Genomic DNA, 10,000 nt, shown 5'->3' on the forward strand with positions numbered 1-10,000 from the left:
CGCCAAATTAGTCCCTCTCCTCGCTGGAAGTCCAAAAAAAAGGCGTGAATTTGACTAAGTGCCTAGGAGGATGTCCCTTTAAGAAGGCTGACCTGCTATGGTTCTCCACCCGGGTCAGGAAAGCAAAATTAGTCCCTCTCCTCGCTGGAAGTCCAAAAAAAAGGCGTAAATTTGACTAAGTGCCTAGGAGGATGTCCCTTTAAGAAGGCCGACGTGCTATGGTTCTCCACCCGGGTCCGGAACTCAAAATTAGTCCCTCTCCTAGTTGGAAGTCATCAAAAAAAGGCGGAAATTTGACTAAGTGCCATCATTTTAGAGTACCAGGACTATAGCTGGGGAATTGGAGCCCTCTGGTGGACACTCGCTGCAAATGCACCCTGAATTAAACACATTATTTCCAGTTCTTTTGGGGCCCTATTTTCAGGCGTAAATTTGACTAAGTGTCTAGGGGCATGTCCCTTTAAGAAGGCCGACCTGCTATGGTTCTCCACCTGGGTCTGGAACGCCAAATTAGTCCCTCTCCTCGCTGGAAGTCCAAAAAAAAGGCGTGAATTTGACTAAGTGCCTAGGAGGATGTCCCTTTAAGAAGGCCGACGTGCTATGGTTCTCCACCTGGGTCAGGAAAGCAAAATTGTCCCTCTCCTCGCTGGAAGTCCAAAAAAAAGGCGTGAATTTGACTAAGTGCCTAGGAGGATGTCCCTTTAAGAAGGCCGACGTGCTATGGTTCTCCACCTGGGTCAGGAAAGCAAAATTGTCCCTCTCCTCGCTGGAAGTCCAAAAAAAAGGCGTGAATTTGACTAAGTGCCTAGGAGCATTTCCCTTTAAGAAGGCCGACGTGCTATGGTTCTCCACCTGGGTCAGGAAAGCAAAATTGTCCCTCTCCTCGCTGGAAGTCCAAAAAAAAGGCGTGAATTTGACTAAGTGCCTAGGAGCATTTCCCTTTAAGAAGGCCGACGTGCTATGGTTCTCCACCTGGGTCTGGAACGCCAAATTAGTCCCTCTCCTCGCTGGAAGTCCAAAAAAAAAGGTGTAAATTTGACTAAGTGTCTAGGAGCATTTCCCTTTAAGAAGGCCGACCTGCTATGGTTCTCCACCTGGGTACAGAACGCAAATTAGTCCCTCTCCTCGCTGGAAGTCCCAAAAAAAGGCGGAAATTTGACTAAGTGCCATCATTTTAGAGTACCAGGCCTCTATAGAAAAGTTTGGTTTTTTGTCTATGTGTCATCATTTTAGAGTACCAGGGCTATATAGAAAAGTTTGGTAAATTTGACTAAGTGTCTAGGAGCATTTCCCTTTAAGAAGGCCGACCTGCTATGGTTCTCCACCTGGGTCTGGAACGCCAAATTAGTCCCTCTCCTCGCTGGAAGTCCAAAAAAAAGGCGTGAATTTGACTAAGTGCCTAGGAGGATGTCCCTTTAAGAAGGCCGACGTGCTATGGTTCTCCACCTGGGTCAGGAAAGCAAAATTGTCCCTCTCCTCGCTGGAAGTCCAAAAAAAAGGCGTGAATTTGACTAAGTGCCTAGGAGCATTTCCCTTTAAGAAGGCCGACGTGCTATGGTTCTCCACCTGGGTCAGGAAAGCAAAATTGTCCCTCTCCTCGCTGGAAGTCCAAAAAAAAGGCGTAAATTTGACTAAGTGCCTAGGAGCATTTCCCTTTAAGAAGGCCGACCTGCTATGGTTCTCCACCTGGGTACGGAACGCCAAATTAGTCCCTCTCCTCGCTGGAAGTCCAAAAAAAAGGCGTGAATTTGACTAAGTGCCTAGGAGGATGTCCCTTTAAGAAGGCCGACGTGCTATGGTTCTCCACCTGGGTCAGGAAAGCAAAATTGTCCCTCTCCTCGCTGGAAGTCCAAAAAAAAGGCGTGAATTTGACTAAGTGCCTAGGAGCATTTCCCTTTAAGAAGGCCGACGTGCTATGGTTCTCCACCTGGGTCAGGAAAGCAAAATTGTCCCTCTCCTCGCTGGAAGTCCAAAAAAAAGGCGTAAATTTGACTAAGTGCCTAGGAGGATGTCCCTTAAAGAAGGCCGACGTGCTATGGTTCTCCACCTGGGTCTGGAACGCCAAATTAGTCCCTCTCCTCGCTGGAAGTCCAAAAAAAAAGGTGTAAATTTGACTAAGTGTCTAGGAGCATTTCCCTTTAAGAAGGCTGACCTGCTATGGTTCTCCACCCGGGTGCGGAAAGCAAAATTAGTCCCTCTCCTCGCTGGAAGTCCAAAAAAAAGGCGGAAATTTGACTAAGTGCCTAGGAGGATGTCCCTTTAAGAAGGCTGACCTGCGATGGTTCTCCACCCGGGTACGGAAAGCAAAATTAGTCCCTCTCCTCGCTGGAAGTCCAAAAAAAAGGCGTAAATTTGACTAAGTGCCTAGGAGCATTTCCCTTTAAGAAGGCCGACCTGCTATGGTTCTCCACCCGGGTCTGGAACGCAAAATTGTCCCTCTCCTCGCTGGAAGTCCAAAAAAAAAGGTGTAAATTTGACTAAGTGTCTAGGAGCATTTCCCTTTAAGAAGGCCGACCTGCTATGGTTCTCCACCCGGGTCCGGAACTCAAAATTAGTCCCTCTCCTAGTTGGAAGTCATCAAAAAAAGGCGGAAATTTGACTAAGTGCCATCATTTTAGAGTACCAGGACTATAGCTGGGGAATTGGAGCCCTCTGGTGGACACTCGCTGCAAATGCACCCTGAATTAAACACATTATTTCCAGTTCTTTTGGGGCCCTATATTCAGACGGTGTGGAGCCCTCCAGTGGACTCCCGCCTCCAATGCACCCCCATAATTATAGACATCACCCCCCAAATTAAAGGCATCATTTCCAGTTCTTTTGGGCCCCTATTTTCAGACGGTTTGGCGTATTTCCTTGACGCCGGGGAGTCCTACAGGTGTTCCCGGGGAATGAGAGGCCTTTTGTGGGCCAGAAAGAGTGGGGAACCCTTGGAGCCCCTATTTTCAGACAGTTTGGCTTATTTCGGTGACGCCGGGGCGTCCATCAGGTCTTCCCGGGGAATGAGAGGCCTTTTGTGGCCATATGTCAACAAAAGAGTGGGGAAATGGAGCCCTCCGGTGGACTCCCGCTGCAAATGCACCCCCCAAATTAAATACATTAATTCCAGGCCTTTTGGGGCCCTATATTCAGACGGTGTGGAGCCCTCCAGTGGACTCCCGCCTCCAATGCACCCCCATAATTATAGACATCACCCCCCAAATTAAAGACATTATTTCCAGTTCTTTTGGGCCCCTATTTTCAGACGGTTTGGCGTATTTCCTTGACGCCGGGGAGTCCTACAGGTGTTCCCGGGGAATGAGAGGCCTTTTGTGGGCCAGAAAGAGTGGGGAACCCTTGGAGCCCCTATTTTCAGACAGTTTGGCTTATTTCGGTGACGCCGGGGCGTCCATCAGGTCTTCCCGGGGAATGAGAGGCCTTTTGGGGCCATACATAGGTCAACAAAAGAGTGGGGAAATGGAGCCCTCCGGTGGACTCCCGCTGCAAATGCACCCCCCAAATTAAATACATTAATTCCAGGCCTTTTGGGGCCCTATATTCAGACGGTGTGGAGCCCTCCAGTGGACTCCCGCCTCCAATGCACCCCCATAATTATAGACATCACCCCCCAAATTAAACACATTATTTCCAGTTCTTTTGGGCCCCTATTTTCAGACGGTTTGGCGTATTTCCTTGACGCCGGGGAGTCCTACAGGTGTTCCCGGGGAATGAGAGGCCTTTTGTGGGCCAGAAAGAGTGGGGAACACTCGGAGCCCCTATTTTCAGACAGTTTGCCGTATTTCGCACAGGGGAAGTGGGGTAGACAAGTGGAGAGTGTCTGGGGAAAAGTCCACAAAATGATCAAAAATCACACCCAGGTACGAGTGCCACAAGTCCCGCCGCGTCCCACCCGAGTCCGAGGTGCCCCCCACATGCCCAAAACGCACCCAGCAAAGGCGCACTGTGATTGGGAAGAAAAGTTGGAAAAGTGGGCAAAAGTCCGGAAAAATGACCAAAAACCACACCCAGGTTAGAGCCCCACACGTCCTGCAGTCGCACCCGAGTCCTGGGATGCCCAACATGTCCAAAAAAATAAAAAAAAGCCCAAAAAATCAAAAAAATCCCCGGGCCGTATCTTGGACGCCGGCGTACCGCGTTCGGCCCTCGTGCCGTAGTTTGGCGACCGATTGTAAAAATTTGCCGCGACCGGCTAGTTTTTTTCCTTGGAGTAAATAGAGAGTAGATCCAGCAGAAAATATGCACTATAAACAAAGAGAGGGAGTTTGGAGGGGGGCAAAAACGCCCTCTTGGAACTTTTGCAGCAGCACACATCAAACTAGCGGGGAGAAGGCATGCATAGCAAAAGTCCACGAAATGATCAAAAATCACACCCAGGTTCGAGTCCCACAAGTCCCGCCGCGTTCCACCAGTGTGCCTGACATGTCCACAACGCACCCAGCAAAGGCGCACTGTGATTGGGAAGAAAAGTTGGGAAAGTGGGCAAAAGTCCCGAATTTGGTCCAAAATCACACCCAGGTTCGAGTCCCACAAGTCCCGCCGCGTTCCACCAGGGTTCCGGGGTGCCTACAATGTCCACAACGCACCCAGCAAAGGCGCACTGTGATTGGGAAGAAAAGTAGGGAAAGTGGGCAAAAGTCCCGAATTTGGTCCAAAATCACACCCAGGTTCGAGTCCCACAAGTCCCGCCGCGTTCCACCAGGGTTCCGGGGTGCCTACAATGTCCACAACGCACCCAGCAAAGGCGCACTGTGATTGGGAAGAAAAGTTGGGAAAGTGGGCAAAAGTCCCGAATTTGGTCCAAAATCACACCCAGGTTCGAGTCCCACAAGTCCCGCCGCGTTCCACCAGGGTTCCGGGGTGCCTACAATGTCCACAACGCACCCAGCAAAGGCGCACTGTGATTGGGAAGAAAAGTAGGGAAAGTGGGCAAAAGTCCCGAATTTGGTCCAAAATCACACCCAGGTTCGAGTCCCACAAGTCCCGCCGCGTTCCACCAGGGTTCCGGGGTGCCTACAATGTCCACAACGCACCCAGCAAAGGCGCACTGTGATTGGGAAGAAAAGTTGGGAAAGTGGGCAAAAGTCCCGAATTTGGTCCAAAATCACACCCAGGTTCGAGTCCCACAAGTCCCGCCGCGTTCCACCAGGGTTCCGGGGTGCCTACAATGTCCACAACTTACCCAGCAAAGGCGCACTGTGATTGGGAAGAAAAGTAGGGAAAGTGGGCAAAAGTCCCGAATTTGGTCCAAAATCACACCCAGGTTCGAGTCCCACAAGTCCCGCCGCGTTCCACCAGGGTTCCGGGGTGCCTACAATGTCCACAACTTACCCAGCAAAGGCGCACTGTGATTGGGAAGAAAAGTTGGGAAAGTGGGCAAAAGTCCCGAATTTGGTCCAAAATCACACCCAGGTTCGAGTCCCACAAGTCCCGCCGCGTTCCACCAGGGTTCCGGGGTGCCTACAATGTCCACAACGCACCCAGCAAAGGCGCACTGTGATTGGGAAGAAAAGTTGGGAAAGTGGGCAAAAGTCCCGAATTTGGTCCAAAATCACACCCAGGTTCGAGTCCCACAAGTCCCGCCGCGTTCCACCAGGGTTCCGGGGTGCCTACAATGTCCACAACGCACCCAGCAAAGGCGCACTGTGATTGGGAAGAAAAGTAGGGAAAGTGGGCAAAAGTCCCGAATTTGGTCCAAAATCACACCCAGGTTCGAGTCCCACAAGTCCCGCCGCGTTCCACCAGGGTTCCGGGGTGCCTACAATGTCCACAACGCACCCAGCAAAGGCGCACTGTGATTGGGAAGAAAAGTTGGGAAAGTGGGCAAAAGTCCCGAATTTGGTCCAAAATCACACCCAGGTTCGAGTCCCACAAGTCCCGCCGCGTTCCACCAGGGTTCCGGGGTGCCTACAATGTCCACAACGCACCCAGCAAAGGCGCACTGTGATTGGGAAGAAAAGTTGGGAAAGTGGGCAAAAGTCCCGAATTTGGTCCAAAATCACACCCAGGTTCGAGTCCCACAAGTCCCGCCGCGTTCCACCAGGGTTCCGGGGTGCCTACAATGTCCACAACGCACCCAGCAAAGGCGCACTGTGATTGGGAAGAAAAGTTGGGAAAGTGGGCAAAAGTCCCGAATTTGGTCCAAAATCACACCCAGGTTCGAGTCCCACAAGTCCCGCCGCGTTCCACCAGGGTTCCGGGGTGCCTACAATGTCCACAACGCACCCAGCAAAGGCGCACTGTGATTGGGAAGAAAAGTTGGGAAAGTGGGCAAAAGTCCCGAATTTGGTCCAAAATCACACCCAGGTTCGAGTCCCACAAGTCCCGCCGCGTTCCACCAGTGTCTCGGGGTGCCTACAAGGTCCACAACGCACCCAGCAAAGGCGCACTGTGATTGGGAAGAAAAGTTGGGAAAGTGGGCAAAAGTCCCGAATTTGGTCCAAAATCACACCCAGGTTCGAGTCCCACAAGTCCCGCCGCGTTCCACCAGGGTTCCGGGGTGCCTACAATGTCCACAACTTACCCAGCAAAGGCGCACTGTGATTGGGAAGAAAAGTTGGGAAAGTGGGCAAAAGTCCCGAATTTGGTCCAAAATCACACCCAGGTTCGAGTCCCACAAGTCCCGCCGCGTTCCACCAGTGTCTCGGGGTGCCTACAATGTCCACAACACACCCAGCAAAGGCGCACTGTGATTGGGAAGAAAAGTTGGGAAAGTGGGCAAAAGTCCCGAATTTGGTCCAAAATCACACCCAGGTTCGAGTCCCACAAGTCCCGCCGCGTTCCACCAGTGTCTCGGGGTGCCTACAATGTCCACAACACACCCAGCAAAGGTGCACTGTGAGTGGGCAAGAAAAGTTGGGAAAGTGGGCAAAAGTCCCGAATTTGGTCCAAAATCACACCCAGGTTCGAGTCCCACAAGTCCCGCCGCGTTCCACCAGTGTCTCGGGGTGCCTACAATGTCCACAACGCACCCAGCAAAGGCGCACTGTGATTGGGAAGAAAAGTTGGGAAAGTGGGCAAAAGTCCCGAATTTGGTCCAAAATCACACCCAGGTTCGAGTCCCACAAGTCCCGCCGCGTTCCACCAGTGTCTCGGGGTGCCTACAATGTCCACAACACACCCAGCAAAGGCGCACTGTGATTGGGAAGAAAAGTTGGGAAAGTGGGCAAAAGTCCCGAATTTGGTCCAAAATCACACCCAGGTTCGAGTCCCACAAGTCCCGCCGCGTTCCACCAGTGTCTCGGGGTGCCTACAATGTCCACAACACACCCAGCAAAGGTGCACTGTGAGTGGGCAAGAAAAGTTGGGAAAGTGGGCAAAAGTCCCGAATTTGGTCCAAAATCACACCCAGGTTCGAGTCCCACAAGTCCCGCCGCGTTCCACCAGTGTCTCGGGGTGCCTACAATGTCCACAACGCACCCAGCAAAGGCGCACTGTGATTGGGAAGAAAAGTTGGGAAAGTGGGCAAAAGTCCCGAATTTGGTCCAAAATCACACCCAGGTTCGAGTCCCACAAGTCCCGCCGCGTTCCACCAGGGTTCCGGGGTGCCTACAATGTCCACAACGCACCCAGCAAAGGCGCACTGTGATTGGGAAGAAAAGTTGGGAAAGTGGGCAAAAGTCCCGAATTTTATCCAAAATTATACCCAGGTTCGAGTCCCACAAGTCCCGCCGCGTTCCACCAGTGTCTCGGGGTGCCTACAATGTCCACAACTTACCCAGCAAAGGTGCACTGTGATTGGGAAGAAAAGTTGGGAAAGTGGGCAAAAGTCCCGAATTTGGTCCAAAATCACACCCAGGTTCGAGTCCCACAAGTCCCGCCGCGTTCCACCAGGGTTCCGGGGTGCCTACAATGTCCACAACGCACCCAGCAAAGGCGCACTGTGATTGGGAAGAAAAGTTGGGAAAGTGGGCAAAAGTCCCGAATTTGGTCCAAAATCACACCCAGGTTCGAGTCCCACAAGTCCCGCCGCGTTCCACCAGTGTCTCGGGGTGCCTACAATGTCCACAACGCACCCAGCAAAGGCGCACTGTGATTGGGAAGAAAAGTTGGGAAAGTGGGCAAAAGTCCCGAATTTGGTCCAAAATCACACCCAGGTTCGAGTCCCACAAGTCCCGCCGCGTTCCACCAGGGTTCCGGGGTGCCTACAATGTCCACAACGCACCCAGCAAAGGCGCACTGTGATTGGGAAGAAAAGTTGGGAAAGTGGGCAAAAGTCCCGAATTTGGTCCAAAATCACACCCAGGTTCGAGTCCCACAAGTCCCGCCGCGTTCCACCAGGGTTCCGGGGTGCCTACAATGTCCACAACGCACCCAGCAAAGGCGCACTGTGATTGGGAAGAAAAGTTGGGAAAGTGGGCAAAAGTCCCGAATTTGATCCAAAATTATGCCCGGGTTGGAGTACCACGAGTCCGGCCGCGTTCCACCGGTGTCCCGGGGGGTGCCTGGCATGTCCACAACTTACCCAGCAAAGGCGCACTGTGATTGGGAAGAAAAGTTGGGAAAGTGGGCAAAAGTCCCGAATTTGATCCAAAATTATGCCCGGGTTGGAGTACCACGAGTCCGGCCGCGTTCCACCGGTGTCCCGGGGGTGCCTGGCATGTCCACAACTTACCCAGCAAAGGCGCACTGTGATTGGGAAGAAAAGTTGGGAAAGTGGGCAAAAGTCCCGAATTTGATCCAATATTATGCCCGGGTTGGAGTACCACGAGTCCGGCCGCGTTCCACCGGTGTCCCGGGGGTGCCTGCCATGTCCACAACTTACCCAGCAAAGGCGCACTGTGATTCGGAAGAAAAGTTGGGAAAGTGGGGAAAAAAAGGACCGGGAAATATCCAAAATTATGCCCGGGTTGGAGTACCACGAGTCCGGCCGCGTTCCACCGATGTCCCGGGGGTGCCTGGCACGTCCACAACTTACCCAGCAAAGGCGCACTGTCAGTGGGGAAGACCAAACATGTCTCGGATGCTTTCCAAGTACCTTAACGAGAGAGGCTAAAAAGCACCTGTTTTTACCTTCTCTCGTTGTTGTACTTAGAAAAAAAACGAGAAAATAAAAAATCTGGGTTTTTTTCTAAGTACCTTAACGAGAGAGGCTAAAAAAAACCATTTTTTACCTTCTCTCGTTGTTGTACTTAGAAAAAAAACGAGAAAAAAAATTTTCCCCATTCATTTCAATGGGAGTTCATTTTTTTTTTGGGATTTTTTCTAAGTACCTTAACGAGAGAGGCTTAATTTTTCACCTACTTTTTACCTTCTCTCGATTTTTCGTTTTTTACCTGGTCGACCAAAACACCTCCATCTCGTTACTATGTGCACCATGTCTGACAGGCTGAAATCACAGGGAACGCGTCCGAGTCAAAGTGAGCTATTTTCGGACACAAATATGGTGTTTTTCCCCTCTATCCTCTGGTCCTTTTTTCAAACTGATCTTCCAGCATCTGAGCGACAGGGGCTCATGCAGACACCTGTGTCCGCCCGAGGGGCGCCTTCCCGGACACATATATGGTGCTTCCCCCCTCTTTACCCCGGTCCTTTTTCAAACTGATCTTCCAGCATCTGAGCGACAGGGGCTCATGCAGACACCTGTGTCCGCCCGAGGGGCGCCTTCCCGGACACATATATGGTGCTTCCCCCCTCTTTACCCCGGTCCTTTTTCAAACTGATCTTCCAGCATCTGAGCGACAGGGGCTCATGCAGACACCTGTGTCCGCCCGAGGGGCGCCTTCCCGGACACATATATGGTGCTTCCCCCCTCTTTACCCCGGTCCTTTTTCAAACTGATCTTCCAGCATCTGAGCGACAGGGGCTCATGCAGACACCTGTGTCCGCCCGAGGGGCGCCTTCCCGGACACATATATGGTGCTTCCCCCCTCTTTACCCCGGTCCTTTTTCAAACTGCTCTTCCAGCTTCTGAGCGACAGGGGCTCATGCAGACACCTGTGTCCGCCTAAGGGGCGCTATCTCGGACACATTTTCAACTTTTCCCGCATGAATGAAATCCTGG

This window comes from Nerophis lumbriciformis, unplaced genomic scaffold (genome assembly GCF_033978685.3).
Source record: "Nerophis lumbriciformis unplaced genomic scaffold, RoL_Nlum_v2.1 HiC_scaffold_828, whole genome shotgun sequence".
Lineage (NCBI taxonomy): Eukaryota > Metazoa > Chordata > Actinopteri > Syngnathiformes > Syngnathidae > Nerophis > Nerophis lumbriciformis.